Consider the following 25,373-nt stretch of genomic DNA (forward strand, 5'->3'; position numbering starts at 1 on the left):
TATGCCCGTGTACTCTGATGTTACGTATATGCCCAACAAGGACCAGCAATGTACTGGTACATTGCTGGACTTTGAGTGGTTATACCAGGATGATGATTTTTTTTTTCAGCTAGCGGTCGTCTTTCATGTAAAGACAATCTTAGCTGCTAATTAGATGACTTCAACAAGCAGCAGGATTTTTGGAAAAGTAAACTTTTCAAGGTATGTCCTAAGGGGCATTGTGAGTATTTTGCAGATCTCATTTTCTGCCACAAGTTTAGTAGCTAGGCTGCCAAAAGTCTCTCACATGCGGTATCCCCATACTCGAGAGAGGTAGCAGAATGTGTTTTGGGGTGTTATTCCACATATACCTATGGCATGCGTGAGCAATATATAATTTAATTGACAACTTTGTGTAAAAAAAAAATGTTGTCATATTCCAAATATTTGGGGCAAAAAATAAAATCTTCCATGGACACAACAAGCCTCTCAGCAAACTCCTTGGGGTGTCTACTTTCCAAAAAGCGGTTATTTGGGGGGAGGGGGTTGTATTGTTGGGGTCTTTTAGCACCTCAAGAAATATGATAGGCAGTCAGAAAGTAAAAGTTGTGTAAACTCCAATATATATACCATAGTTTGTAGACGTTACAATTTTCACAGAAACAAATTGATACACGTATTGGGTTTTTTTTCTACCAAAGACATGTAGCAGAATACATTTTGGCCTAAATATATGACTAACTTTGAGTTTACTGGATATTTTTTATAACTGAAATTAGAAAATATAATTTTCTTTTAAATTTTCAGTCTTTTTTGTTTATCCATCCATGTCTCCCTGTTTTATTTTGCTGAGAAACCATTTTGAAAAACACCCCCCAGCATTTCTGGTAGTGGCCATCTTGAGTAAAGGCAGATGATTCATGTATGGGGGGAGGAGCGGGTACCCAAATTTGACAGGTACTTGCTCCCACTTCCGCTGCGATCGCCTAAGGCGATTGGAAGTTGTCTTCCCCCCCTCCCTCCCCATAGTCTTCTGGGACATGACAGGTCCCCGGAGACTACTGGGTCATTTACCAGGCGCAGCGCTTCTTGCACATGCACAGTGGGCACCCGGCTGTGAAGCTGCAAGCTACCACAGCTGGGTGCTCATACTGAAGATGCTGGCGCCGGGGAGAGAAATCGGCTGGGGAGAGAAGGCGGCCGGTGAAACTAACCGTGGTGAGGACACCGCTGGACCAAGGGACAAGTAAGTGACTGTATTTTAACCACCTCCCACATGCCATATAAGGAAATGACAGATGGGAGGTGGATGTCTTGTTCTGGGAGGATGTCTTATGATGTCCTCCCACTCTAACCATATGTGCACGTCCCTGGGGGTGGGCAGCGCTGCGATCGGTGGTGCGATGTGTCCCTGGGACACAATGGATCACCGATCAGCGGAAAGAGCTGATGACTTCGGCTCTGTCATGTGATCAGCTGTCTCCAATCACAGCTGATCGCATGTAAATAAGGAAATTCAGGTTATCGGCATTCCTCTCCTCATGAACTGTCACGCTGACAGCTCATGAGGATAGGAGAGCCGGTAATCGGCATTCCTCAGAAGGGACATCTATACTGATCATCAGGGCACTAATGATCAGTGCTCTGATGATCAGTGTAGCCCCATCAGTGCCACCTGTGCCACCTGTCAGTGTCCATCAGTGCCACCTGTCAGTGCCCATCAGTGCACATCAATGCGACATATCAGTGCCTACCAGTGCAATCAATGTCACATATCAGTGCCCATCTGAGCTGCCTTTCAGTGACAACTATCAGTGCCAGTCAGTGCCGCCTATCAGTGCCCATCAGTGCTGCCTAACAGTTCCAGTCAGTGCCGCCTAACAGTGCCAGTCAGTGCCGCCTGACAGTGCTGCCTATCAGTGCCGCCTGTCAGTGCCATATATGAGTACTGCCTTTCAGTGGCCATCAGTAATGTCTGTCAATGCCCACAAGTGATGCCTGTCAATGCCCATCAGTGCCACCTACCAGTGCCTCCTCATCAGTGTCCATCAGCGCCACCTATCAGCACCCATCAGGGCAGTCTATCAGTTCCCATCACTGCAGCCTCATTAGTGCACATCAGTGAAGGAGAAAAATTACTAATTCACAACATTTTATAAAAGAAACAAAGAAAAAAACTTTTTTTTTTCAAAATTTTCAGTGGTTTTTGGTTTGTTTAGGAAAAAATAAAAAACCCAGATGTGATTAAATACCACCAAAATAAAGCTCTGTCTCAAAAAAAGTATAAAAATTTAATATGGGTACAGTGTTGCATGACTGAGCAATTGTCATTCAAAATGCAATAGCTCTGAAAGCTGAAAATTGGCCTGAACAGGAAGGGTTTGAAAGTGCCCTGTAGAAAAGTGGTTAAAAGTAATCAGCTACAGTTTTTGTAGCTGTTGATTTTTTTTTCAGCTGGAACTTCGCTTTAAGAACTGAGTGCATTTCTGGCAAATGAACAGGTAACTCCTTCGGCAATTATTATATTTGTGGATATGAGAAAAGCAATTTAAAAGGACAACTCAAAATGGTACTATGCATGGTATAACCCTTAACAGACTTGTGATTTGCCTGTTGGAGATTGTGGACCTGGCAAACTATTTGGCCTAATTTGGTCAGTTTGCCTGTGAATCCCTGGCTGCTGTAATGTAAACACACAGCTGGGGACCACAGGGAAGTGCTTGCCCGGGAATTTGCCATTACAGAACATTCATGCTTTGTCTCTTTCTGTCTCCTGCTGGTCACCCTTACCCTGTACTTCCAGTGGAGACTAAACAGTCATGCTGATTGTGCAAGATTGTCCCACCACTGTCACCATCAGGAAGCCACTTTGAGCAATAACAGGCAGCTTGCACTCGACCTGCTTGCAGACAGGAAGTGGCTGGAAAGAGGCTAGGAGAATTGCCAGGAGATCAGCAGCAACAACATACAACAAAGAATGACATAGTTTTTTTAAATAATGGCAATTGTTTATGGTATGCAGTGCATAAGCAAACTAAATATCAATCAGTTAATGTTTTGACCTACTTTTTTAATTTTTGGGATTTCCCTTCACTTCTTTTCTGGAAACATAATGTTAAGTGGTAGTGAGAGGAAAACTCTCAAAAATGAAGGGAAATCACCTCTCAGACAGCTGTCACCAATTATATGACCTCCTGTTCTGGTGACAACCATGACATTTTGGGGGGGGGGGAGATTTACTACTGGAGCACTCAGAATCTGGTGCAGCTGTGTGTGGTAGCCAATCAGCTTCTAACTTCAGCGTGTTCAATTAAACTTTGTCAATAAAACCTGGAAGCTGACTAGCTACCATGCAAAGCTGCACCAGATTTTGCACCTTGCAGTTTTAGTAAATAACCCCCTTTGCATTTTGCCATCACTTTGCATCTCAGTGATAACGGTCAGCAGGGCAAATATAGAGGGTAAAGCTCAGTGTGGACCTGGCAGAGCTTCTACTCCTTCCTCTATCCAAAACAAAAATAAAGCCTTGGCTATAGATACTGTATGTAGCACTGTGTGCATTCCTCTTTGACAAAGAGCTCATTTCTCCCTCCCACTGACAGAAAATATGGAGAGATGAGCAGGGCCGGTGCTAGACTATTTTGCGCTCTAGGCAAGACTAGCAACCCCACTTTTGCCCTTACAGAGAAAGAAAGAGATTGCTTGTGCCTCCACAGAAAGAACACTTGTGCCCCCAGAGAGAAAGAAAGAGATCGCTTGTGCCTCCACAGACAGACCGCTTGTGCCCCCAGAGAGAAAGAAAGAGATTGTTTGTGCCTCCACAGAGAGACCGCTTGTGCCCCCAGAGAGAAAGAAAGAGATCACTTGTGCCTCCACAGAAAGAACACTTGTGCCCCCAGAGAGAAAGAAAGAGATTGCTTTTGCCTCCACAGAAAGAACACTTGTGCCCCCAGAGAGAAAGAAAGAGATCATTTGTGCCTCCACAGAGAGACCGCTTGTGCCCCCAGAGAGAAAGAAAGAGATCGTTTGTGCCTCCACAGAGAGACCGCTTGTGCCCCCAGAGAGAAAGAGAGAGATTGTTTGTGCCTCCACAGAGAGACCGCTTGTGCCCCCAGAGAGAAAGAAAGAGATCACTTGTGCCTCCACAGAAAGAACACTTGTGCCCCCAGAGAGAAAGAAAGAGATTGCTTTTGCCTCCACAGAAAGAACACTTGTGCCCCCAGAGAGAAAGAAAGAGATCATTTGTGCCTCCACAGAGAGACCGCTTGTGCCCCCAGAGAGAAAGAAAGAGATTGTTTGTGCCTCCACAGAGAGACCGCTTGTGCCCCCAGAGAGAAAGAAAGAGATTGTTTGTGCCTCCACAGAGAGACCGCTTGTGCCCCCAGAGAGAAAGAAAGAGATCGTTTGTGCCTCCACAGAGAGACCGCTTGTGCCCCCAGAGAGAAAGAAAGAGATTGTTTGTGCCTCCACAGAGAGACCGCTTGTGCCCCCAGAGAGAAAGAAAGAGATCACTTGTGCCTCCACAGAAAGTACACTTGTGCCCCTAGAGAGAAATAAAGAGATTGTTTGTGCCTCCACAGAGAGACCGCTTGTGCCCCCAGAGAGAAAGAAAGAGATTGTTTGTGAGTCCACAAAAAGAACACTTGTGCCCCTAGAGAGAAAGAAAGAGATTGTTTGTGCCTCCACAGAGAGACCACTTGTGCCCCCACAGAGAGAGAGAGTGAGAGACTGCTCATGCCCCCACAGAGAGGGACTGATTGTGCTCCCACAAAAAGAGACTGCTTGTGCCGCCAAATAAAGAGAGACTGCTTGTGCCTCCACAGAGAGGGACTGCTGGTAACCTCACCAGAGAGAGAGACCACTTGTGCCCCCACAGAGAGAGAGAGACTGCTCATGCCCCCACAGAGAGGGACTGATTGTGCTCCCAAATAAAGAGAGACCGCTTGTGCCTCCACAGAGAGACACTGCTTGTACCCTCACCAGAGAGAGAGACCACTTGTGCCCCACAGGCAGAAACTGCTTGTGCTCCCACAGAGAGAGAGAGATCACTTGTGCCCCCACAGAGAGAGAGAGAGAGAGAGAGAGAGAGAGAGAGAGAGACCGCTTTTGCCTCCACAAAGAGAGAGAGACCACTTTGCCTCCACAGTAAGAGCCAAGAGAGCCCCTCAGCCATCCTGCAGTGCCCAGCAAACAGACTGCTGCCCCCCTTTCTTTCCCAACTCAGTAAGGGCATGATGTGGGTCTGGGCACATTTGAAATTGACTGTCCTAGATGCTTCTGGACCCCTCAGTGTCAGTGACTAGTGATGGGCCAAACACCCCCCTGTTCGGTTTGCGGTTGAACATTTGAACTTACCAAAGGTTCAACCGTGAACTTCGAACAGGGACAATTCACTAAGCAGTATATTACTGCATCTGAGTATGCAGTAAATTAACGCACAGCTACTAACATACCACATGAGTTATATTATTAAGTAGTGAAAGCATTCTTTAATGTTTCAGCTGTCAGCAGGGTTTTTTTTACATTTTGGCGTGGGGTTCCCCTTCAAATCCGTACCAGACCCAAACCACACTGCCAGTGCACCAGACATACAGTATGTGAACAGGCACCATAGCAATGTTTTTTCACATGTCATGCAGATTGGATGCACTTCAAACCACATCCAATCCACATATACAATTTATTGGCAAAACTATTGGGACACCTACCCTTACATGCACATGAAATTTAATGGCTTCCCAGTCTTAGTCTGTGGGGTTCAATATTGAGTTGGCCCACCCTTTGCAGCTATAACAGCTTCAACTCTTCTGGGAAGACTGTTCACAAGGTTTAGGAGTGTGTCTATGGACTTATTGCACAGGTGGCAACTTATCACAGTACCATGCTTGAATTCACGGAGCTACTGAGAGCGACCCATTCTTTCACAAATGTTTATAGAAGCAGTCTGCATGCCTAGGTGCTTGATTTTATACACCTGTGGCCATGCAGGTGATTGGAACACCTGAACCCAATGATTTGGAGGGGTGTCCAAATACTTTAGTCAATATAGCGTATATGAGCAGGCACTCAGTGAGAACATACAAGCTCTAGGGAGGTAGTTTTATGGCTGGAATTTGAACCAACGACTAGTGCTGCTAGGCGCAGATTTTAACCACTTAACCACTTCCTGCCCTGCCAATAGGAAAATGATGGCCGGGAGGGACTCTCGTCGATCCGGGTAGGCGTTATATGAAGTCCTTCCCGGATCGCGCCTTGTGTGTGCATGGCTGTGCTGTGGCAAGATCATTTACTGGCTGTGTACCTCAGACACAGCCAATGACAGATCTGTGTACTGGCCCATTGCCAGTACCATGTGACCTGTTGTGACCAATCACAGCAGGTCACATGACAGTTGTAAACAATGGATTGCTTCCTTTCATGCCATCCATTGTATACAATTGTGTCATTAGCTGTGATTGGTCACAGTGATCACATGCACAGAAAATGTAAAAAAATTATATATATATATATATATATATATATATATATCTTGCAAAAATGATGATTAGTGTCCACAATGTGTTGTACAGCCATTATTTGTTTCTGTTTAGCTTTGATGATATTTTGGTAATAATTACATTCTTGTGTCCCAGTACGGTAACATTTTTTTATTTGAGTTTTCCTGGTCTTATTAGTTGGCCAAGGCTTTCAATGATAGGCTAACAAAGACAGATGTGGTAGAGGCTCATTTTTAACTTCCTGGATTAGTTGAAGTCATATTTCTTGATATAGAGAGTCTCACGGGTGACTGCTGACATCACTACACATATTAGTCAGTGAATGAAATATTACAGAAAGCTGCCAAAGTTAGCAACATGCAACAGGAGATAGTCAAGGACCACCTACTTGCCACAGACGATGACTAGAAACCTGTGAACATGCTATAGGAGTTGTTGAAGAATGGGTACATGCTTCAGGAGACTTAAACTGTTAACACATTACATAAGACCACTAGAAATCACTGCTCCAACCAGGCAATAGGAAAATACAGACTACTGTTTGCAAGCACCCCTAGGGCCACACAGAAGGTGCCAAAAAGGCAGTTTGCAGCCCTAGACAACAGGCTGGCACCAGGGTCCTAGATGAATTTGAGATTTGCATACTAGAGCACCCAGGTTCAAATTGCATTCCAGAACACTCACTATCTGGCACACTTTTATTTTTTTCATGCATTCACTTTCTTATTTAAATGAAAGCTTACCAACATATACTTTTATAATCATTGTGTAGCGCTCATCCCTGAAGGAGCCACTTGAGTTATTAGGCCCCTTCTGCCCTGCATCTGTGATGACCCAGCCTTTCCTAGACCCAAGAACACCAGCAAACCACAAAGGCTTAAATGGGCTTTATTTAAAGGCAAAGCCCTAGAAAAGAATGGGTTAACATCAGTTTACAATACAGCAGTGCAGGCAACACAATTAAGGGTGTCACTGTTCAGCAACCACATCCGCCTGGAAAGCAACATGTGCAAAAACATGCACTAGGCGGCTGTTAGAGAGCAATACTGGCTTGTCATGCAGATTAACAACACAGCAATACAGATGGCATTTGCAATGGCAATACAGTCTACCTACTGCCGAGATGCCCTGCCTAACCACTGGCCTGTGGGACTCTGAGAGTCTCCTGGTGTGGGGCCCTTTTGTTGGAGTGCTCAGTAAAAGTTGATATGATGGTGACCAGAGTTGTCTCACCTAGGGTCCTGAATGGTCCCTCTGTGGCCAGCAAAAAGGTCCTCCCTCTCAAAAGCACAGCCTCTCCTCCCTCACTGCAAACAGTGTTATTCAGCACAGAAGCAGCTCAAAGCCTGGTCCCTGCACACAGTTTGGCATTTGATCCAGGTGCAGCACAGATCCTCTGGCAAAAGCATGTGGTCAGTAGCCAAGAGTTTCCCAGGCTCTCTCCATTTTTTCCTCCATGTGGATCTGCTGCATCACCCGATGGTGCACAGGACTAAAAAGTGCCAGCATCCAATCCAGGGCCATCCTGGCCCAGGCTGCTAATCCAAAGTCCTCCTGCCCCAGGGCTGATAGGGGTGGATTCTCTTCAGCTGTAGAAAGAGCTAATCAGAGAAGCCACCTCTCTCCCTGTAGCTGTTCATCACATAAATGATTCAGATCATCAAACAAATGTTAACATTACACAAAATTTACCTGAGTAAATATAAAATGCGTTTTTTAAACATTGATTTAATTTATTAAGGGAAAAAAAGCTGTCCAAACCAGGGGCGGACTGACAACTCATGGGGGCAATAGGGGATCATGGGGCCCCTGTGTCCTTGCCCAAACTCAAAAAAGCCTATGAAAAAGGTACCAGGGGCATCTTGTGGGGCCCCCTACTGACCCCGGTCCCTCGGGCAGTGCCAGAGTTTCCGAATGGTCAGTCCGCCCCTGGTCCAAACCTACCTGGCTCTATGTGAAAAGTAATTGTGTCCCCCCATCCCCTCTTCCTTCCTTGCTAAATCATAAATGACCTGTGATTAACCAAATTTTTTTGGAAAGCTGAGTTAAATTTCACTTGTTACACCCAGGCCTGATTATTGTTGAATCAAAAAATCACTTAAATAGAAGCTGTCTGACAAAGCGAAGCATGCTAAAAGATCTAAAAAAGCAACACATCATGCTGCAAAGAAATTCGAGAACAGATGAGAAACAAAGTAATTGATGTGTATCAGTCTGAAAAGGATTACAAAGCCATTTCTAAGGCTTTGGGAGTCCAGCGAACCACAATGAGAGCCATTATCCACAAATAGAGAAAACTTGGAACAGTGGTGAACCTTCCCAGGATTGGCCAGCCTACCAAAATTACTCCAAGTGCACAACGATGACTCATCCAGAAGGTCATAAAAGAACCCAGAAGAGCATATAAAGAACTGCAGGCCTCATTTGCCTCAGTTAAGGTAACTATTCATGAGTCAACAATAAGAAAGAGACTGGGCAAAAATGGCATCCATGGAAGAGTTCCAAGGCAAAAGCCACTGCTGACCAAAACGAACATAAAGGCTTGTCTCACATTTACTAAAAACATCTTGATTATCCCTAAGACTTTTTGGTAAATATTCTGTGGACTGATGAGACAAACGTTGAACCTTTTGGAAGGTGTGCACCCTGTTACATCTGGCGTAAAACTAGCACAGCATTCCATTAAAAAAAAACATCATACCAACAGGAAAACATGGTGGTAGCAGTGTGATGGTCTGGAGCTGCTTTGCAGCTTCAGGATCTGGGTGATTTGCCATAATTGATGGAACCACAGTTTCTGCTCTCTACCAGAAAATACCAGTCATCAGTTTGTGACCTCAATTTTAAGTGCACTTGGGTTATGCATCAGGACAATGATCCAAAACACAGCAAGTCCACCTCTGAATGGCTCAAAAAAAATGAAGGTTTTGGAGTGGTCTAGTTAAAGTTTAGACTTAAATCTGTGGCATAACCTTAAACAGGCTGTTCATGCTCTAAAACCTTCCAGTGTGGCTGAATTAACACAATTCTGCAAAGAAGAGTGGGTCAAGATTCCTCCACAGCGATGTGAAACTCATTGTCAGTTATAGCAAACACTTTATTGCAGTTGTTGCCATCAAGGGTGGCACAGGTTTAGAGGGGAATTACCTTTTCACTCGGGGCCAGACAGGTTTGGACAGTTTTTTTTCCCGTAATAAATGAATTCACAATTTAAAAACTCCTTTTTTTACTTACTCGGGTTATCTTTGTGTAACATTAACATTTGTTTGATGATCTGAATCATTTAAGTGTGACAAATATGCAAAAAAATAAAAAAATCAGGAAGGGAACAAATACTTTTTCATAGCATTGTAGCTAATAGTGGAATGCATGCTTACTTTTCATATGTATTACCCTCCTAGACAGGTTGCTAAGATGTTAGGTGAATTTAGTTCTTTTTTGGCTCCTCTGAAATCATTGGAGCAGCTGTTGATTTCTTTGGGCTATTCTAGGTTTCACAAGCAAGAGGTTTGATTGTTTTCTCCTGCATTTTGGAGGCTTCTGGAACATAGAGGGTGAGAAAGTCAAATAAGCAGCATGAATATTTATTGTGCTTCAGATATGCCTGGGGAGGTGTGCCCAGTAGGTGGTTGCAGAGGACATACAGTAAATAGCTTGAGGCCTCGAACAGTCCTATTCTTGTCTTACTGAAAGAGCCCACAGCAGTCTCTGGGGTTGCTGCTCCTTTTCAGGCATTCCTACTGGGGTGTGCTGATGTTCAAGGTCCCAACTCTGGTAGAGCTGGGAGGCCTAATTATAATTTCTTCTGGAGTCAAGGATCTTGTCTGGAGTAGTACCTGGTTGAAGCTGAGAAGTGTGCAGATGCCTGGGATATTGTGAGCACTGACCCAAGCGCAAGATTTAGTGACTGTTTACATTTGGGATAGCTGGGCCAAGTAGTTCCTCTCCTGAGGAGTCTCTACTTCTGGTCTTCCCTAGTCATTAGGGTGAAAGAACTCTCTGCATCATCATTATCTGTGCTGTAAATGATCTCACACTGAGAATGCCCTATGGTGTTCAGCTGTGAGAAAAAGACTGCTATTTGCTAAACAGAGGAGTATCCTCTATTTACTGTGCTTAAGTGTTTGGCATATTCCATACCATTCCAAACCCTATCCTGTTACAAAGATAAGTTTTACAAGCAAAGAAACTTTAAAAAAGACATCCCTTAGAATGTTTGGAGTGTTGCTGTGTACCTGGCTGCCTCTGCACTGTGGGGAAAGAACCTGTTAATGTCAGTGGCCCCTGCGGGTGTAGAATATAACATAGAATGACTGTTCTGCAAGCAGATCTTCTGACTACATTACAAATCTATGGAGGATATTCAATGACTATGATGCACACACATTAATTTATTTCATTCACTTTTTAGGCAATTTCTTTATGTTACTGTCATATGTAATTATTCAAAATAATTTCCTATCATTGCATAATTCAGCTTTAAAACAAATACAAAAAATTCCCCCAAAAATTCAGCAAGGGAGCAAGATACAGTCCGGAGATTGTAGTGTCTCAAAACACTATGTGAACTCATTCAACCATACAGAGGTTTATTACTTCAGCAGCAGAGTATATAATTACCGTATGTACCTTACTACACAGACAGGAATGTTATGAGCTTGTGGTTATGCACTTTAAATACCACTGACTTAAATAGAACCACAGTTAAATGTTAAACATTTGCATTGCAACTGACTCAGTGTTCAAAGGTACTTCGAAATGATTCTAACATTCATCCTGGCATTTGTCTTCTGCACCACTGACAAAATCCATGTAGTGTCTTCAATTTATGAAGAATCTTAAACAAAATGTGGAAAATTGTTACACATAGGCCCTGCGAGAAGTCTACTGAATTAGGCTGCATAAGACTGACTAGCATTTCTGACTATAGCAGTGATCTCCAAATTGGACCCGGGCTGGATGCAGCCCTTTGCTTGCCTTTATGTGGCTCACTGACAACAATAATGGGGCATAATTTCTTACACCACCATTACTCTCACTGACACCAGTGATGGGGCACTGTTCGTCCCACTAACACCAACAATGGGGCACTATTCCTCCCACTGACACTGTAAGGTAAGAAATCAGAAAAGACCTGGCAAACATGCCAATCTCCATTGTGGCCACACTAATTTGTGCAAAAATGTGCGCATGCATTAGTGAATGCTCCTGCAAGACCGTGCACCGGGGTGACATTAGGAATTAGAGTCCATGTTAGAATTTTTTAGTTAGGATCTAAAAAAAAGCTTTTATTTAGTGTCAGTGTTAGTGTCAGTATCAGGATCACTGTGTTGAAGGCAAAAAAAAAAAAAAAATCAGTTAAATGCACACCATTGTTTTGGGGCATTACAATGGAAACAAATACCACATGCCATGTGGTACCCTCGATGAACATCAGAAATAGGAGAAGGTTTTTGGGGTTGTTCTTTGGTGGTGGATCATGGTAATGGCAAGGAGATACAGCCAAAGTCCAAAATGTTTTAATTTTTACTAGTGTTGGTCAATTATCCTTTGAGAGTAAAAAGAATGTGGAGATATCTGTTAGCATTGACCACAAATTGAACTCCCAATTTTTTCTGAAAAAAAAAAATCTATCATTTCACCTGGATATACTAAGTAGTTGCAAAGATATATACAGTTTTAGTAACACATGCCAAAGTTGCAAAACTGGGTTCAAGCGTTAAGATTTGTTTTGACCTTCATCATTAGGGGGTTAAAGACTTTTCTTATGGGCCATATACGCCAACTGGTTATTACGCAAATAATGCAAAACAATTGGAAGATACACACGTAACAGAGCATACACCAAAAATCTGTGTACTTCCTTGTGACCATTGAAATGGTTTTAATTATTTATCTGTCAAACTTGAAGTTATGATTCTTTTAGGCTCATGGTAAATAAATATTTGTGATTGTACAGACATATGCTCTGTTTGTGCAGCCAGCTTGCTCTTGTCTCCTAGATAGTGCCAAGCACATTGCTCTTGTTTCCCAGTTAAGCTCCCATCGTTTTCTAGACCAGGTAATTCAACCATGTTGTTCTAACAATTCTTACTACAACAAGTGGTATGGTAAATTATGTCCTCTGACTGTGTGTGGGCTGTGCATTTTGTATGTTCTTAGACTATGTGTGTATTTTCAGGCTGTGAGTGCCTTGTGTTTGTTTGACTGCTTGCACGGTTATCAGGTGCGCTTTAACTGTGTATAGTCTGACTGGGTATCCTCTAACTGTATATGATCTGATGGGTGTGCTCTGGCTGTGCTTGCTTTGCCTGCATGTGCATGTAACTGATCCGGAGCGGGCTGAAAACAGGTAAGTTTCTGCATGTTTTATACAAATTCAGTCAGTATAAGTGTTAGGAAGGGGATGGGATAATTTTAAGGCTAGTTAGGTTTAGGCTGGAATTCTACATTACTATGTACAAAAACATGGGACATTGTTAAAACCTTTAAAATACACTATATTGCCAAAAGTATTGGGAAACCACTCTAAAATCATTGGATTCAGATGTTCCAATTGCCTCCATGGCCACATGTGTATAAAATCAAGCACCTAGGCATGCAGACTGCTTCTACAAACATTTGTGAAAAAATGGGTCACTTTCAGGAGCTCAGTGAATTCAAGTGTGGTACTATGATGGGTTGCCACCTGTGCAACAAGTCCATCCGTGAAATTTCTTTGCTACTAAATATTCCACAGTCAACTGTTAGTGGTATTATAACAACGTGAAAGCAACTGGAAACAAAAGTAACTCAGCCACAAAGTGGTAGGCCATGTAAATCAACAGAGTGAGGTCAATGCGTGCTGAAGCGCACAGTGCGCAGAAGTTGCAAACTGTCTGCAGTCAATAACTAAAAACCTACAGACTTCAAGTGGCCTTCAGATTAACACAACAGTGTGTAGAGAGCTTCATGGAGTGGTTTTCAATGGCCGAGCAGCTGCATTCAAGCCTTAAATCACCAAGTGCAATGCAAAGTGTCGGATGCAATGATGTAAAGCATGTCACCACTGGACTCTAGAGCAGTGGAGATGTGTTCTCTGGAGTGATGAATCACGTTTCTCTGCCTGGCAATCCGATGGACGTGTCTGGGTTTGGTGTTTGCCAGGAGGACAGTACTTGCCTGACTGCATTGTGCCAAGTGTAAAGTTTGGTGGAGGGGGGATTATGGTGTGGGGTTATTTTTCAGGGGTCGGGCTTGGCCCCTTAGTTCTAGTGAAGGGAACTCTTAAGGCGTCATGCTCTCAGCTTTGCGGGAACAGTTTGGGATGGCCCCTTCCTGTTCCAACATGACTGCATACCAGCGCACAAAGCAAGGTCCATAAAGACATGGATGAGTGAGTTTAGGGTGGAGGAATTTGACTGACCTGCACAGAGTTTTGACCTAAACCCAATAGAACACCTTTGGGATGAATTAGAGTGAAGACTGTGAGCCAGACCTTCTCGTCCGACATCAGTGCCTGAACTCACAAATGCACTTCTGGAATAATGGTCAAACATTCTCATAGACGCACTCCTAAACCTTGTGGACAGCCTTCCCAGGAGAGTTGAAGCTGTTATAGCTGCAAAGGGTGGGCCAACTCAATATTGAACCCTATGGACTAAGATTGGGACTCTATTAAAGTTCATGTGTGTTAAGGCAGGCGTCCCAATACTTTTGACAATATAGTGTATATTAAGGATATAAATAGTGTTCTTGAGGGTAGTAGCTAAGGTAAAGCAGAGTTCCAGTGAAAAAAAAAAATTAAAAAGTCAGCATCTACAAAAACTGTAGCTGCTGACTTTTATAAAACGGACATTTACCTGTTCCTCAATCCTGTGGTATCCCACCCGCAGCCTGTTTCACCAGCCCTCCAGTGTTCCCGGTGCTGGCATCTTAAGTGTGGGCACCCAGTGGTCACTGCGCATGTGCAAGTAGTGCTGCGCTTTGTGAATAGTCCCAGAAGACTACGGGGAGGGAGGGGGGAGGACAACTTCTCCAAAGCCAGGGGTCTCCAAACTATGGCCCTCCAGATGTTGAGGAACTGCAAGTCCCATGAAGCTTTCCAAGACTATGACAGCCACAGACAAGACTCCCAGAAGCATGATGGGACTTGTAGTACTTCAACAGCTGGAGGGCCATAGTTTGGAGACCCCTGGCCTAGGCGACTGCAGTGGAAGTAGGAGTGGGTACCTTTCAATTTCGGGTCCCCCGCACTCCCCAAAGGTGCCAATCCTTAATGGGGAGTGGGGGACCAGTCCTTAAAGTGGAACCTCCCCTTTTGGGTAGAGCTCCAATTTAAGATCAAGAACACAGGAGCCTCAAACAAAAGATGAGTTAAAAATTACCTTTAGAAATATTATTTTACTAAAAGAGCAGTTGATGCTTGAGCCACCAGTAAGTGAATTTAAGTAGCTCAACATTTTGGACATACTACGTAAAAAGGAGCAGATCACTTTTACAGAGTGGGCAGCACCGTGGTCACCCCCCCTCCTCCTTGTGTACCTGTTACCTGCCCAATGCTATCACATAGGGATTTATTATCCCCTTGTGACAGCAATAAAGTAAATATAAATAAAAGAAATTAATTTAAAAAATACAATTATAATAAAATGAATGTAACCAAAAAAATTTGCCGAAAACCACATTGCTCCACACATGTGCAAATGCACGCCTAGGGTGCACATATATATAAACTACAGTCACATCACATGTGTGATGTATTGCCGTGAACATCAGAGTGAGAGCAATAATTCCAGCACAAGAGCGCCTGGATAACTGTACTGGTGCTGTAAAGGCAGATAAATTGTTGCCTAAGGAGATTTGTGGGTATCATAGTTTTTTGCTAGCTTCTTTAAAAGGTAATGTTGCTTATGATTGGTCAAATGCTACCAACTAATCTTACATAAACTACAGCTAAAACTTGTAATTGTGAGTCTCGTACCAGAACTGCATTATGCACACATCTGGTTTGATCATCGTGCCATGTCGCAAAGATGAGATGAAAAAACATCTATAATATAATATGAAGAGTAGGATGCTAAGAAAATTGCCATCATCCCCATATGATATCCTCATATGATCCGGCATTGACCTGATAGTTGGCTCTCCCCTTACAGTAACTACTCTATTACCATCTATCTATGCACGAACAGTGTATGTCAATTTTCCCGGGGGTGAACACACCCTGGCCTGTTCATTTTTTCTTTTATGGGTATCCACCTCCAGACATGTCCAAGACAGCCTTAGTGGCTCAGGAGTGATACAGTCCTATCCTTATGGTTCCCCCTTTTGCTGTTTTGAAGTGAGCAGCAGCAAGTTGGAATTTAAGTCATTTTTCTGACAGCTGTTGTGTACTCTTATCTCTCCAGTGTGGAACATTGTTTTCCTGCAGATATACACTCCTGAATTATAACATAAAAACCCTACTTTGAAGCACGTTGGGTACTTCTGTCTTCAAGATAAACTACATTATTGACAGAGAATGTGGGAATTATATACATGATCCATACTGTGATACATGTACATGCATTTAACAGCTGCAAGTGTAAAGCTACTGGTTTGTTTTGTATCAATAAAGATTTATATATTCTTTTTAAAACAGTCCACACTTCTATTTGTCTGTAAGGGCTCATGTACACTGCGGCTGATAAACTCATGTTTAGGAGCTGTTCAGCATTTTTTTCAGCAGCCCCTGAACTCACCCTAATGTTTTCCTATGTGTCCATGTACACATCTTCATTTACAGTCGTTTACAGGCATTTGAGTTTACAGTCGTTTTTTTGAATGCAGAAAACTTGCATTCAGCAGTCAATTTTATCAGCGTTTCAAACACAAAACGTTTGTAAACGTGACTAAACGCTGCATATCTGCATAAGCGTTTGCATTTAAAACTTTTTTTTATCTCTTCTAGTTCCCGATGCTGTCCAGAGCCTTTTTTCATCATGAAAAATGCATGCAAAGAGTTGTCAAGGTACTCAAATTGACAAAACATTGAACACAGGATGTTCCTACCAAGCTTGTCACACATTCCCACCCTTGGAAACAAAATATATGTTAATGACCATTCACACCTGAAATTCCTCATGAAGACTCCCTGCCAGGTGGCTTTAATGACTCACTCCATCGGACACCTTTCCCAAACTTGGAAACAAAAGAAATGTTAATGAGCAACTCAAACCTAAGCTAATCTCAACACATACTGCTGTCTCTGCTTCTACTCTCTGTATTTCTCTGAAACAGTGTGAAATAGTTAATAATTTACCACTTTTCACTGCATTCTGGGCATTTTGGAGATTCATTTATCCTAGTAATTATTAGGAGCAATCTTCACATCAAAATGTCCAGAAAACAGTTGCAATAGATTAATGTTGGAAAGTCCCATCCAAAAAAAGGAAGGCAAAAGTTCAACAAAATAAAACAAAACAAATCTATAATAATAGATACAATATTATTACCATAACTTACAAATAACAGACACGGGCAGGAACATGTTCACAGAAACAGTATCAATTCTCTATTAACACAACTACAAACATGTCCACAAAGACACAATCAACACCATTTTGACACACAACCAGAAATTAAAGTCAATGTTTTTTATATTTTTTTTAATTAAAAGAGATGCTATTAACAATTAACTGGTACCTGCATAAGGACAGCACATTCATGTGCCTTGCAGGAAACATGCCTTTCAGGTGCAAATGGGTCCTAAGTAATGATCATTAGAACATAGGGCCAAGACAATCATACAGCTTAGGAGGCCTTGCTGATCCTCATGGAACATGCACACTGGGGTGGTGCTCATTGTTAAAGTCAGCAGTAGAGCCACAACCGGAGGTTGAGGCTTTAGTAACCCCAAAAACAACGAGGCAGTGTGCAATCAGATGATAATACTATGGTAGTAAATGTAGTCCGAAGAGAGATCAAGAGGGCAGAGAGATGCACCTTGAGAACCAGCAGAACTGATATTATAAAACATACCGTGATTGATACACGTTTGCACTGCAGTACCGAGCGACATCCCAAAACACTAAGTGGCAAACAGAATAAATATACTCTGGAATTTGAATTGTTTTGTCTCAACTTAACAACTGTTTGATCATCTTGTAGCAAATTTATTTTAAAATCAATGGATAACCAGTGCTGTCTCAATGAGTGGTTTTCCTGCAAGAGGATGCATCATTTCATACAATTTCACAGCTTTAGGCCCCTTTCAAATGGGGCGGACTGCATTTTTATCAGCAGGGGACCTGTGCACTGATCCCCTGCTGATCAGAGTAAAGTGGGCAGATGAGTCATCTGTGTCTTCTCAGTTTTTGCAGAGTGGACACAGGCAGAGACCTCTCTGGGTGGTTGGGAGTAAACTGACTCCGCTCTCTGTTTACACCTGACTGCCCTCCGTTCCAATCCACCTAGACAGAGGAGGACGTATACCCTTCCATTTTTCTTTTAGCGGACAAAATTGAATTGGAGGTTGGTGGGTGTAAACCAGGGGTCTCCAAACTGCCTCCCGAGGGCCAGAAGCGGCACTTTGATAGCCTCTATTTGGCCCTTGGGGCACTATTTCTCCCAATAATATGAGGCACTATTCCTCCCACTGACACCAACAACAGGACACTATTCCTCCCACTACCACATACCAATGATGAGGCACTACTCTTCCTCCTACTGACCACCAACCTTGAGGCCATGTTTATTTTCATTGATTCTGAACCAGGACATTTTCTACCCCCACTAGCCACAAACTGGACCCCCTAAAGTCTAAACTGGCCCATTGTTTGAAAAGTTTGGAGACCCCTGGTGTAAACAGACACATGTCCATTTGCACCAGCCAGCCCATAGGGGTAAATGGACAATCCAATCAGGAGTGCCTAAACAATTGACAGGCAGACCTAATCGGACTCTTCATGTGAAAGGGGCCTTACAATAAAGCAAACCTCCAACACTAACAACTTTAAAGTGCATTGGTTATGTTCAATACGATTGCAGTGTTGTAAAGCAGACTGAATGAATGGTGTAAAATCACTTTTAAATTTGTGCAACCATTGCCTAGTAATCAGCGGTGGAACTGAGTATTTTTGAGCATTAACGGAAAAGTACATTTCTGTTTAATGACCTTCCAAAATGGTTATTCCTAGATTAAATTCAGCAGTAAATTTCAGGGGTTTTCAGTGAAGTAACACAGACTGCTTTTACTTGTTACTGGTGCTGCTGGTGAGTAACCTGAGGTGTAAAAAAAACACCATATATTTATTCCCCTGACTTCATAGGGCAGTGTCTGGACATTGCTAAATATTTAATATTTCTGACCTATGAGCAAATTTAGTAAAACATGAATCCAAAAACAGTCTGACTCATTAAAACATTATGTAATATATAAGCCTCCCAGTGTTCATACAACCAAGTTCACTTCAAAGTGCATCAGTTATATGTGAAGTAAGATAGCAGTGTTGTAAATCAGGCTGAATGAATGGTCTAAAATCACTTTTTAAATTCATGCAACCCTTGCCAAGTAATGAGCGGTGGAACTGACCTCCCAAAATGGCTATACCTAGATTAAAATTATCAGTAAATGTTAGATTTATCCAAACATTGCTTAGCAAAAACACACTACTATATATTATAGACTACTGGCAGCCATTTTTCTTGGTAACAGATTCTTTTTAGGCATGTGACTACTGACTTTAGAATCACATTGCTACTTACCCTCTCTTGTCTCCTAGAAGAAAAGTTCCCAGCTCTTCCGTGATCAGGAGAAAATGTGGGAGGTGGTTGTGAAACAACCTGTAAAATAAATATTGAAGGATCAGCAATAAAGTTAGATTCCTCCATAATCATTTCAGATACGAGACCTAAAAAAAAAAAAAAAGCAGAACTTCATTTTTTCAATCAAAACTGACTATTTGTAATCCTTATGCTGCAAAAAACATTAAATAAAAGTACAGTATATCATATTTACTTGTTAGAAACTTTTTTTATACTTCAATTCCTTTCTGGTTTCCAAGCCTAGGCAAAGGATGTCATCCCAGGAGTCTTTAGAGAGGAGGAGGGGTTTTCTCAGTTAGCACACCCTCCTTTCTGCATGCCTGAGCTAAGGTCAGATGGACTTCAGGAAGTAAATGTTACCTGAATCATCTGCTCTTACTCAAGATGGTCAAGGCTAGAAATTCTAAGGAGTTTTTTCAAAGTGATTTATCAATAAAATAAAACATGGAGACATGGATAGATGGGTGAGTTTGCTTTCAATATTAACCCCTTCCTGTCAACAGTACACATATATGTGGCTTTACTGGACTGGGCTTTTTTTTCGTGTGTATCTGTTTTTGTGCTGGGAGCGCAGACACGTGAACATATACACGTACAGCCATTGAGTTTTGCAGGCACCTGTGGGCTCCTTGGTGGAGAAATGTACCAGAATTCACACTATACAGCCAGATAAAGCCATTGGCATGAACGCTTCCACTTTTTGCTTTATGCGCCTGTAATGTATACAGCTGATAACTGAGAGTTCAATTGGGCTTTAATTGCATACTACTCTGAAACACCTGCAGAAATCTCCTCCTGTAGTTATGGGTATGAATGTGTACATAAGCATAGATATAATCAGGCACAATGCCTCTACAATGGTTTTATGGTTAGTAACTGTGGTTAGTATAAGAGACTTGGAAACCTTTAGACTTTTCATTAAAACTAGAGGAAAATTGGAACAAAAATTGGATTTGTTCCAATTCTGATTTTAATTTTTTTATACAATGCCAAATAACATATGACAAATTGTTATTGGATCACGTGTTGGCTTAGTGGTTAGCATTTACTGCAAGATTAGGGCTTCTACAGTTTGAATACAAGAAGGCCACTACATGTCTGGAGTTTGCACGTTTTCTCAATGCTTGGTTTTCTTGATACTCTAGTTTCTTCCCACACTTCAGAAGATGTGCCGGTAGGTGATTTAGCTCCTATCAGATGTATGCATGTGAGACAAGAACCTTAGAATGTAAGCCCCCTGAGGGTGGGGATTGATGTGAATGTACAGTATGTAAAGTGCTGCATGAAATTGTTGGTGCTAAATAAAGTTTCATAATAATGTTGGCAAAAACTCATTTTTATGCTTGTGAGATTATTTCTTAGCTCATGATCATGATATTGAGTAGAGATTGTTTGTAATAAATATTTACATAGTTAGTCTGGCTGAAAAAAAGACAAAAGTATATCCAGTTCAACCATTTGTCTCCCTCTGTTCTTTTTACATTATCATTTGGAAGAGAGATAGAGTCCTGGCCCTTGGTGATAAAGAAGGTTAAAAACCATTCTTAACCAGTTGAAGACTCTGGGTGCGTTAGAAAGTTCTGACAGATGGAGCTGTCAAAGAAAAGCAGTCTGGCAATATTTATCAACAACATTTAATTTTGTATCTTGCTGTTTATTCATCTACAGTTCAAAGGATGATCTGCTGATGAAGTCAGTTAAAGCAACCAGACAAGTAACAAAAAGTTGTTTTTTTAAATTGTTTCTGTTTAACCCCTTATTAAACCCTAGTTTACTCGAATCAGCCATAATTAACTCGTTATTCTCCATTTCCATTCAATTATTATTTTCCTGGTGATTTTTTTTTTTTTGTTTTTATTTTATTAACTAATAATATTTAAACTTTTTTTTGTTTGTTTAGTTCCTTAATATTTTTACACCTTTAACATATATTTACACATTTCACATTTAAAAAAAGTGCAACATTAAAAAAAACACTTTATTGTATTTGTAAATAACTTTGCAATTCTTTGTACCAGAAATATAATTTTAATGTCATTTTAAACAGGACAAATTACAGAATGTTCACTTTTTATGTGCAGTAACACTATTCATTTTTAAACTAACATTGCTCAGAAAAAAAAAAAGTGTGTTTTGTTATGTTGATTTTTGTTTAAGGATTGTGAAAGATATCTTTATTGCTAGACAATATTCATGAAAAGAGAGCCTTGTTTGACCTTAATAAACATTATATGTACTAAATTTGTATCTTAAAGCGGAGCGCCACACAAAAAGGGAAAGTTCTGCTTTAAGGGGGGGAGCGTTGGGGGAGTGGGTACCTAATTTTGACAGGTACCGGCTCCCACTTCCGTTGCGATCGGAAGCGCACGTTCTCCTCACCCCCCCGAAGTCTTCTGGGACATGTCACAGGTCCCAGAGGACTGAGAGACCCTTCACAATGCGCAGCACTGCTCAATCATGCGCATTGGGCACCCTGTGAAGCTGTTGGTGCCAACACATAAGATGCCGGCGACAGGGACACAGGATGGCCAGTGAACACGGCTGGGATGAGGACACAGCTGGATTGTAGGACAGGTGATTTGCTGGTTTTAAAAGTGAGCAGCTACAGTTATTGTAGCTGCTGACTTCTAATTTTTTTTTTATCTGAGACTGGAGCTCCTCTTTACGTAATGATAGCGTTATCACCGAATAAACAGGCCCATAGCAAAAATGTAAAATTTGCTCTGGTCCATAGGGGGTGAACAGGTGTGAGAGTGGTAAATATACTGTACAACCTAGAGAGAGGCCTGCACTGTTTTGTGTAATATGGTGTAGGCCTGAGCAAATTCCATATCATTTCACATAGTATAAGAAATGGGAGCCTAACCCATTTACTGTGATTCTCAGTTTTTCCTACAGTGAAGGAAAAAAGTATTTGATCCCCTGCTGATTTCGAATGTTTGCCCACTCACAAAGAAATGATCAGTCTAAACATCGAATGGTAGGTGTATTGTAACACTGAGAGACAGAATAGCAACAAAAAATTTAAAAGAAATGCATGTCTAACAAATTATGTACTGATTTGCATGTTCATGTATATGGTAAACTAATTTACCCAGCTATCATCAGATGCTCATATAGGTATTCACAGAATTTAACTGAAAATACGGAACCAAACATATCTTAAAAGCCAGGTTTCTTGTGTAAGCTGAGACCTAGAAATTCAGGGACACGGATGCACTTAGTCAGGGTCATATTAATAGCAACTGATGCCCCAAGCACAGCCCAACTATGGTGCCCCCTTCTGCCCCTCAGTGATAAGACATTGAAGACATTGAAGCTCAATGGTTTAAATTCAATAATCACTTGCTTTACATTTCTGGGGTTGTGGATGTAGCCAGAAGCCTTCCACCAAATTCATGAGACCCATGCAATGTTTTAATTGATGTGTGACAAATTGATTCAGTTCCTATTTACAACACTTTTACTGTCTTTTGCTATTGTGACAGTCGTAAAGAGCTAATGCTTTACCTCTACAGTGATGAGGAAATTAAAAGTAAATATTGTCTCTTCCATAATTTGTATTGCACATGTTAAGTAGTGTGTGAGATATTTCTGTGATAGATTCATAAACACCTTACTGACACATACATGGATCTGTTGTAAGTTTTTTTTTTCAGCCCACTGGTGGTCACCAGGCCTTGAAAAATTGGAGTAGACTCATAATTGTTCTTCTCAATAGAAATCTTTAGTAAAAGGCAAAAGATTTATTTGATCTGCAGATAAAACAATTGTAAGTTGCATTATTTGACAACCACAAGACAGATTTCTTATGGGTATCTATGACATTCTATGAGTTTCACAGTAAAACGCTGTAAGTAAAATAAAAGTGTGAAAATGTATAAACCTTCTTCAGTTTTGTATAAACCTTCTTCAGTTAAATTTCAGGTCAGCCCTAGGTTGGACCCCACAACTATATTGCCCGCTGCCCTATAGTAGAACTACTGCTACAGGGTGGCAGGGCTGCACAAAATCACGTATATATATATATATATATATATATATGTGATTTGCACACCTAAGTAGGGGGCACTAGGGATGTCAATCATCGGGTCCCAGACGGAGATTCCCCTTTGACCCCCTTGTGATCACCGAGTAAAGCTAAAGGGAGAGACCTGAGTGCACAGCAGTGGAGTACAGTACGATCCTGCAGGGATCGTCAGCATGCAACCTATACGGGGTCACACCGGACCCACTCCAAGAAAAAGGTAAGTTTTAAAGAAAGCAGGATGAATCAGGATCAGCGGATTGAGCATAATGGATCGGAGTCCAATCCATTAGGTTAAATCTGCAGATCCGATCAATTTTGTGAGGATCGTCGGAGGGGGTGTCACCAAGTGTTACCGCACCCGGTGACACCAACCCTAGGGATGTCTCTGGTACAGTGCAGCATGTCTCTGTAGTAAAACAGCACACAGCACACATAGTAAAACACATACAGCACATATTTATCCCTTTGATCACTCAAAAGTTAAACCCTTCCTGCCCGGGAAGTACAATGCCAGTGCTTTTTATTAGCACTGATTACTGTATTAGTGTCACGGGGATAAAATAAGTATAAATCAGCACACACAAATACACAAAATCCTCAAAAATCCCTTAAAGTCATATCAATATCCTTCCCCTGAAGTACCAATAACTAATATATTCATTGACTTAAACAAAACCCACAATTACAATGAAAAATCAAGTCCCAAAGGAATTTCCCAAAAGGTTATGCAAACAATAAAAATAAAATAAAAATCCCAACACACAAAGTGTCCAAAGAAATGTGTCCAATATAAATAAATATCACTGCAAGCCTTATACAAAGTGTATAATTACCCTAAATACATGTGTAGAAGGTCTCCCGATCACCAGGAAATTCCCCCTTACCACTCCTGTCCAACACTATCATTTTCAAGATCCTTGTTGACAAAGTCCGGAAGTGACGAAACGCGTCCAGGGCACGTGACGTATTGACGTTCCCGGAAGTGCCGCGGCAGCCATTTTGGATTCTGGAACCCCTGTGTGTCGGAGGTCTTGAGAGGAACGGTACACTTCAGGTGTTCCCCAGAGCAGAAAGTGATAGTGTTGGACATGAGTGGTAAGGGGGAATTTCCTGGTGATTGGGAGACCTTCTACACATGGAAAGGGGATCGTATACTGGTCGCTAGGAGCTGGATGCTGATTTTATCGATTTTATATGTAAGTGGCTACAATAAATTTTATATATTATTGTGATTCACATACTGATTCCTGGTCTGTTTATGAGGTCCTAAGGAACAAGAGGATACCAATCTAAGGACACTCTGTACACATTTGGTTGATTACAAGCTAAAATTTTCTGATTTAGGGTAATTATGCACTTTGTATAAGGCTTGCAGTGATATTTATTTATATACTTTTCACATGAGTGCTGTGACACTGGAGTGTTTCTTTGCATGGTACACGTGTGGCACTTTAGTTTTGGTACTTAAAAGGTAATACACTATGTTTAGATTTAGTTTTTTTGAGGTATTTGAAGAGCGCCTGTGATTGATTTGCATCTTCTTCAGTGGAGTAGGAAGCGCCTTCCTATCAAGATTTGATTTCATTTTGGACACATTTCTTTGGACACTTTGTGTGTTGGGATTTTTATTTTATTTTATTTTTATTTTTTGCATAACCTTTTGGGAAATTCCTTTGGGACTTAATTTTTCATTGTAATTGTGGGTTTTGTTTAAGTCAATGAATATATTAGTGTCACGGGGATGTCAATAGCAGTTACTCAGTTACCACCCAGTGTCAGAATGCCTGGTGTCACTGATCTCCACCATTACTAGTAGAAAAAAAAAAATTTTAAATAAAAAATTCCAGTATATATACCGCCATTTGTAGACACTATAACTTTCACGTAAACCAATTAATTTACACATATTGGGATTTTTTATTTTTTAGCAAAGGCATGTAGCAGAATACATTTTTTCATTTTTGTACTGATATGTTTTATATATTATACATTATTATATATATTAATTTTTTTTTTCAAAATTGTCGGTTTTTTTTTGTTTATGGCACAAAAATTAAAAAACGCACAAGTGATCAAATACC

At 41.4% G+C, this 25,373-nt stretch overlaps 1 protein-coding gene and 1 non-coding gene across 5 annotated transcripts in view; both read right to left on the reverse strand.

Annotated features, from left to right (window-relative positions):
* STAT6 (signal transducer and activator of transcription 6) overlaps positions 1–25,373 on the reverse strand; it is a 270,518-nt gene that overhangs the window by 130,296 nt on the left and 114,849 nt on the right. For 2 of the 4 annotated variants that reach the window (XM_089681115.1, XM_089681099.1), the window contains exon 2: positions 19,203–19,280. The gene's annotated coding sequence lies outside the window, so the exon portion shown is untranslated. Of the gene's footprint in view, positions 1–16,567; positions 16,638–19,202; positions 19,281–22,892; positions 22,933–25,373 lie in introns of those variants that run through there. The other 2 variants (XM_089681103.1, XM_089681111.1) reach the window with 2 other exon arrangements.
* On the reverse strand, positions 22,920–23,036 carry LOC149473389 (U5 spliceosomal RNA). The gene has a single exon (XR_016313377.1). It is a non-coding gene; the product is annotated as a U5 spliceosomal RNA (small nuclear RNA).

The sequence above is a fragment of the Staurois parvus genome, unplaced genomic scaffold (genome assembly GCF_062004578.1).
Source record: "Staurois parvus isolate SC_StPar_1 unplaced genomic scaffold, SC_StPar_1.0 ptg000017l, whole genome shotgun sequence".
Classification (NCBI taxonomy): Eukaryota; Metazoa; Chordata; class Amphibia; order Anura; family Ranidae; genus Staurois; species Staurois parvus.